The sequence below is a fragment of the Macaca nemestrina genome, chromosome 10, assembly GCF_043159975.1.
Source record: "Macaca nemestrina isolate mMacNem1 chromosome 10, mMacNem.hap1, whole genome shotgun sequence".
Lineage (NCBI taxonomy): Eukaryota > Metazoa > Chordata > Mammalia > Primates > Cercopithecidae > Macaca > Macaca nemestrina.
This window is the reverse complement of record NC_092134.1, coordinates 62,117,028-62,123,060: the sequence shown is the minus strand read 5'-3', so window position 1 is coordinate 62,123,060 and position 6,033 is coordinate 62,117,028. Positions and strand designations below refer to the sequence as shown.

Below are 6,033 nucleotides of genomic sequence, written 5' to 3'. Positions count from 1 at the left end.
GACATCAATGAAATGCAACATTTGTTTTGCTTCTTTCAGTGTCCTGTAGGCATACTGGCACTCATTAAATGCTTCCTAAAAATATCATTTGGCAAACATTCATGTTTTGTTCATAAAGACTTATGTACATCATGAGGAGGGTCATGTTAGAAGGTTACTATAAAAATGTAAGCACATGCATTCATCAAATCAAACTGTTTCATTTTAATTAATATGCAGGGTTTTTTCTCTCTGTCCAGAAGCACAGCTTATATTCCAAAGGACTCTTTTTGGAGCTTCCGTGTGCCTTCAGATGAGTCCGCACCTCTCTCAACTTGAGCCAAAGTTACAGGTCTGTGGGTCAGGTTTCCTAAGATAATATTTGAAACATAAAGAGCAGGCCACTTAAGAATACTTCAGCAGGATGTTTCACCAATTACTTCCTCAGTGAAACAACTAAACAAGCTTGCCTACATGACATTCCCATTGTCATGAGACTCAAAAGCTGTCTTCTCAGGGTATAAGTAAAGCACAAGAAATGGCCAGACCTGTTATTTGCACCAGACTAAAGAGTAAACTAATGAATGCCTTGTTTAACTCAAGCCAACATTTAACAAACAACAGCTGTCATTACAACACTGGGATCCATAAGAGAAGCCATCGGTAGAGGAGAAAGTAGTTGCTCATTGCTCTCTTTGCAGCCTCATCCCAACCCCAGGCAGCAGTTAAAGAGAGAACAGGAGTAAGAATTAACAGAAAATGTAAATAAGAAGAAAAATGGTGACTGGTTGAAGATTTGTTTGCAGAAAACCTGCACTGGCTGACTTTTCCACCCTCTCATGTGCACCCAAGTTTAAAGCAGAAAAATTATGTGAAGTAATCGAACTATCTGCCTGCTATGGTTTGAGTGGTTGTTCCCTCCAAAACTCATGTGGAAATTTTATTTCAACAGTATTAAGAGGTGGGACCTTTGAGAAGTGATTAGGCCATAAGGATTCCTACTTCATGGGTGAGATTACTGCCATTCTAAAAAGACATGTTTGGTCCCCTTTTGTCTTGTTGCCCTTCTACCTTCTGCCAATGTGAAGACAAAGCCTTCCTCTCCTCTGCATCATCTTGGCATTAGAATCACCAAACCCTCCAGTGCCTTGATATTGGACTTTCCAGACTCTAGAACTGTGAGCAAATAAATTTTTGTTCATTGTAAATTACCAAATCTTAGGTATTCTGTCATAGCAGCCCAAAACAGATTGACACACTGCCTCAAAGGAACTCTGGCTTTCATGTAGGGCACTAAAGCCACATAATAGAGTCCTCATTGTTTTGGCAAGTCTTGTGGAGGTGGGAGTAGAGGATTCTGCCTTCCTGTCCCAAGCCTGCAGTAAGGTCAAACGGCCAGCAAGCTGTTCACACTACACTGAGCTCAGTAAACTCTCTCATTCATGACATAGGCTAGTAAAGTCAGGTAAACAACAAAGCAGTTATCTAAATGAATGAACCTAATTCTTCATTCACAAATATGAATATAAAACCCAGAACTATCAGACATTTAAATCAATGTTACTAAAAATATTGGAAGAGATTTTAAAACACATGTTTAGAAATCTCATAAAGGAGTAATAAGAAAGAAAGAAAAAGTTCTTGGAAAATAATAATGTGACAGCCAAAATAAAACTTGCAAAGGAAAGTTGGAATAAAACATTTAAGGCCATCTCCCAGTAAATATAAAAGGCATAATTATTTTAAAAATGAGAAAAAAACAAAAAGACACAAAGAAAAAATCAAGGATGTCCAGTATCTACTTAATAAGCGTTCCAGAAAAATAAAGAAAAAACAAAGCAAAGGGAATAATAAAAGAGTTAATAGAATAAACTTTGTGAAAACTGAAAACAGGTATTTAAATTGAAAGGTCTTGCTGTTCGAAGAGCAGAATAAATAAAATAATACTCACATAGGTGGTGGCTCACTCCTGTAATCCCAGCACTTTGGGAGGCTGAGTCAGGCAGATCAGATCACGAGGTCAGGAGTTCAAGACCAGCCTGATCAATATGGTAAAACCCTGTCTCTACTAAAAATACAAAAATTAGCTGGGCGTGGCAGTGCCTGCCTGTAATCTCTGCTACTCAGGAGGCTGAGGCAGGAGAATCGCTTGAATCCGGGAGTTGGAGGTTACAGTGAGGCGAGATCTGCACCACTGCACTCCAGCCTGGGTGACAGAGCAAGACTTCATCTAAAAAAAAATAATAATAATAATAACAACAACAATAATAATAATAATACCCACATCTTGGCTCATACTTACAAAATTCAGAACAGTAAGAAAAGAAAATAGCCAAAAAGTATCCACAAAGAAGTTGACTACAGGGAAGCAAAAATCAGATTCATATCACATTTCTCATTAGCCACAATGAATACTGTATACGACTGAAGCAATGTCTTTATGAATATTACAGGAAATTCTTTTCTTTTTTTTTAACTTTAAACAAATTTTTATTACACAAAGGTTGTCACATAATTGGATATTCCTCTACTTTGTACACAATTATTCTCACTCTCCACAGAAAGGCTACTTAACTTCTCATCTGGTGGTGGCAAGCACTAAAATCCTGATTTTAACAGAATAGTAGTAAAAATGCCCCAGTGATTTAAGTTGAAAGCAGTACATTGGTACATGGCTCTTGTACCCATTATCAGGAATGTACAAATGTTTTTTATTCAAAAATACAAAATCAATTATCTGTAGGCATGGACAATGATAGCAGTAAACTATTATATATTTTGTCAACTGAAACCAGTAACTGATGGTTATAGTGATTTTCAGCCAGCCTTTTTCTTCATTTTCTCCAAATGACTTCTCTGAAGTTATTGGTGAGGAACACTGCCTTGGGCTTCCTGTCACAGTTCATTAATAAAGGTAAAGCACTACTAGTCTAGGAGTTAGAACATGCCACCTCCCATACCACCTCCCATTCCACCCATTGCACCCATTCCAGGGTCCTTCTCTTCTTTAGGAATTTCTGTGATGACAACTTCTGCTGTAGTTAACAGACAAGCCACACCAGCAGCATCCAATAAAGCAGTTCTCACAACCTTTGTTGGGTCAATAATTCCTTTTTCCACCATATTCACAAACTCTCCGACCATAGCATCATAACCAACTTCTAAGGAACATTGCATAATTTTCTCAACTATCAAAGATCCTTCAACACCTACATTCTTAGCAATGGTCATTGCTGGAATTTTCTATACCAATTTTTTGATCTTTATTAGCTGGAGTCAATGAGTCCAAGGCTGGAATGCATCGCAGCAGGGCACAACCCCCTCCCAAAACAATGCCTTCTTCAACAGCAGCTCTTGTAGCATTAAGGGCATCTGTAACTCTTTCTTTTCATTCACTTCAACATCACTTGTCCCACCAACTTTCAGCACAGCTACTCCATCTGAAAGTTTTGCCAGCCGTTCATTCAGCATTTCCTTTTCATATTCACTAGTTATGACATCTAACTGCTCAATGATTTCTTGAATATGTTTTTCAATTTGAGCCTTGTCACCTTTTCCTTTTCAGAGCATGGCATCGTCTTTGGTCACAACGACCTCTCCAACTTTTCCTAAGTCATGAGGCTGAACGTCTTCAAGATTTAGGGTCAACCCCTCTTCTCCAAACACTGCACCACCAGTAGGAATAGCCATATCTTTAAGCTGGTTCTTTCTATTGTCACCAAACCCTGGAGTCTTGATTGCCACAACCTGAAGACCAATCTTTAGCCTATTCAAGACGAGTGTACTTAGAGCTTCTCCATCAACGTCTTCAGCGATTATGACCAAAGCCTTACGGTGAGCAGTGGCAATTTCAAGAGCACGTACAATAGACTGGACACTAGAAATTTTCTTTTCACTCAGCAGAACATAGGCATCCTGGAATTCACATTTCTGACCTTTTGATGTATTAATAAAGTATGGAGAAATATAGCCTCGATCAAACTTCATGCCTTCGATAATTTCTAATTCATCATTCAGTGTTTTTCCATCCTTTACTGTGATGACACCCTTTCTTCCAACCTTTTTCATTGCATCAGAGATAATATTGCCAATTTCTTTGTCTCAGTTTGCAGAAATCGTAGCAACCTGTGCAATTTCTTCAGGGGTGGTCACAGGTTTAAACTGCTTTTTAAGTTCAGCAATTACAGCATCAACAGCTAACATCACACCTCCCCTGATTTCCACTGGATTAGCACCTTTGCTAATCTTCTCGAAGCCTTCCTTGGCTATAGAGCGTGCCAGTACAGTAGCAGTGGTAGTACCATCCCCAGCCTCTTCATTTGTGTTACTGGCAACATCTTGAACAAGTTTAGCCCCAATGTTTTTATATTTATCCTTTAAGTCAATTGACTTTGCAACAGTCACACCATCTTTTGTTACTTTGGGACCTCCCCAGCTCTGCTCAATAATCACTGTTCTTCCCTTTGGCCCCATTGTAACGGCTACAGCATCGGCTAAAAGGTCTACACCTTGAAGCACTAAGGCTCGGGCATCTGCACCAAATTTTACATCTTTGGCATAAGCCCGAGTGAGATGAGGAGCCAGTACCCTGGACACCGGTCTCATCTGGCGAAAGACCGTGGGTAACCGAAGCATTTCTGCGGGGTGGTGGCGGGGCGTATGGGCGGGGAGACAAGTCGTCAGCGGCGAGTGAGGGACAGAGTAGGAAATTATTTTCAACTTATAATTCTGTATCTAGTTTCAGTCAAAATATGAAAAAATTATAAAGACATTATTGTACATACAGGTAATGAGCAAATTTATATTCCTTTCTATAAAAAGTTACTCGGGCCAGTCACAGTGGCTCACGGCTGTAATCCCAGCACTTTGGGAGGCCGAGGAGGGCAGATCACCTAAAGTCAGGAGTTCAAGACCACCCTGACCAAAATAGTGGAACCCCATCTCTACTAAAAATATAAAATTAACTGGGCATGGTGGCGCACGCCTGTAATCCCAGCTACTCAGAAGGCTGAAGCAGGAGAGTTGCTAGAACCTGGGAGGCAGAGGTTGCAGTGGGCTGAGATCGTGCCATTGTACTCCAACTTGGGCAACAAGAGTGAAACGCCATTTCAAAAAAAAAAAAAAAAAGAAGTTACTTGATGCACTACAGCTAAACTAAAGTGGAAACCACAAAGGGGAAGACATAAAATCCAAGAGAATCCATAATAATGCTTCTGCAGCAAGACTAGGACACATATCTGTGCATCCAACAAATAGTATAATTAAGAACTTTAATTTAAAAATAGTTATTTTTAAGGCCCACATTCCTCCTATAAACACACACACACCAGTACACAAAAGGCAATTACAAACTCTTAAGAACAAAAATTATACAAGAAAATTTGGATCCAAGTAAGAAACATATTAAAATGTTATTGTTTAGAACAACAGGCATCTGAGACAAGAGAATTTATTTGACTTTCATGCTTGGAACATCTTCCTCCAAACAATACAGATTTAAAGATGTAAAATGTTATTTATTTTTCTGAATTTTTACATGTAGAAATATTTACATAATCAGCACAATTTAAGTGCTTCTTCTTATTTTCCATTTTAAGTTGAATTTATAGGCAAAGCATGGAAGCCATAATTTTAGTAAAGGGAAAGAATGTAACTGTTGAAAAATTTGACCATGTAAATTGAGGGTACTGTTGGCAGATTTTGAAAGAGAAGAAGGGAAACAGAAATGGAGACGAATATGTAAGCAAACTAAAGTCTAATAAAGTTTTCAATTTTATATAATTAGAAGGAAAGAAAATGTTCTGACATTCACCAGGAGACAATGTAAAGGTATTATTTAAAGTTATAAAGATAGCCAATACAAGTACCAAAAACAAAAATTAGGAAAGAAGAAATGAATGAAAAATAGTCAGAGAAGGGAGTGATTAGACACAAATTTAACTAGAAGATAAATAACTAGAGGTTTAAGCATATTATTTAACGTGAAAGAAAAGTCAAATCCAGAAATGGTCAAACATAATTTTGTTTGAGGCAGCAATTCTCTAAGTACAGCCT

At 38.3% G+C, this 6,033-nt stretch overlaps 1 pseudogene; it reads right to left on the bottom strand.

The window, feature by feature from the left end:
- Positions 1 to 2,785: 2,785 nt before the first annotated feature.
- On the bottom strand, positions 2,786 to 4,614 carry LOC105473375 (60 kDa heat shock protein, mitochondrial pseudogene; annotated as a pseudogene).
- Positions 4,615 to 6,033: the final 1,419 nt, after the last annotated feature.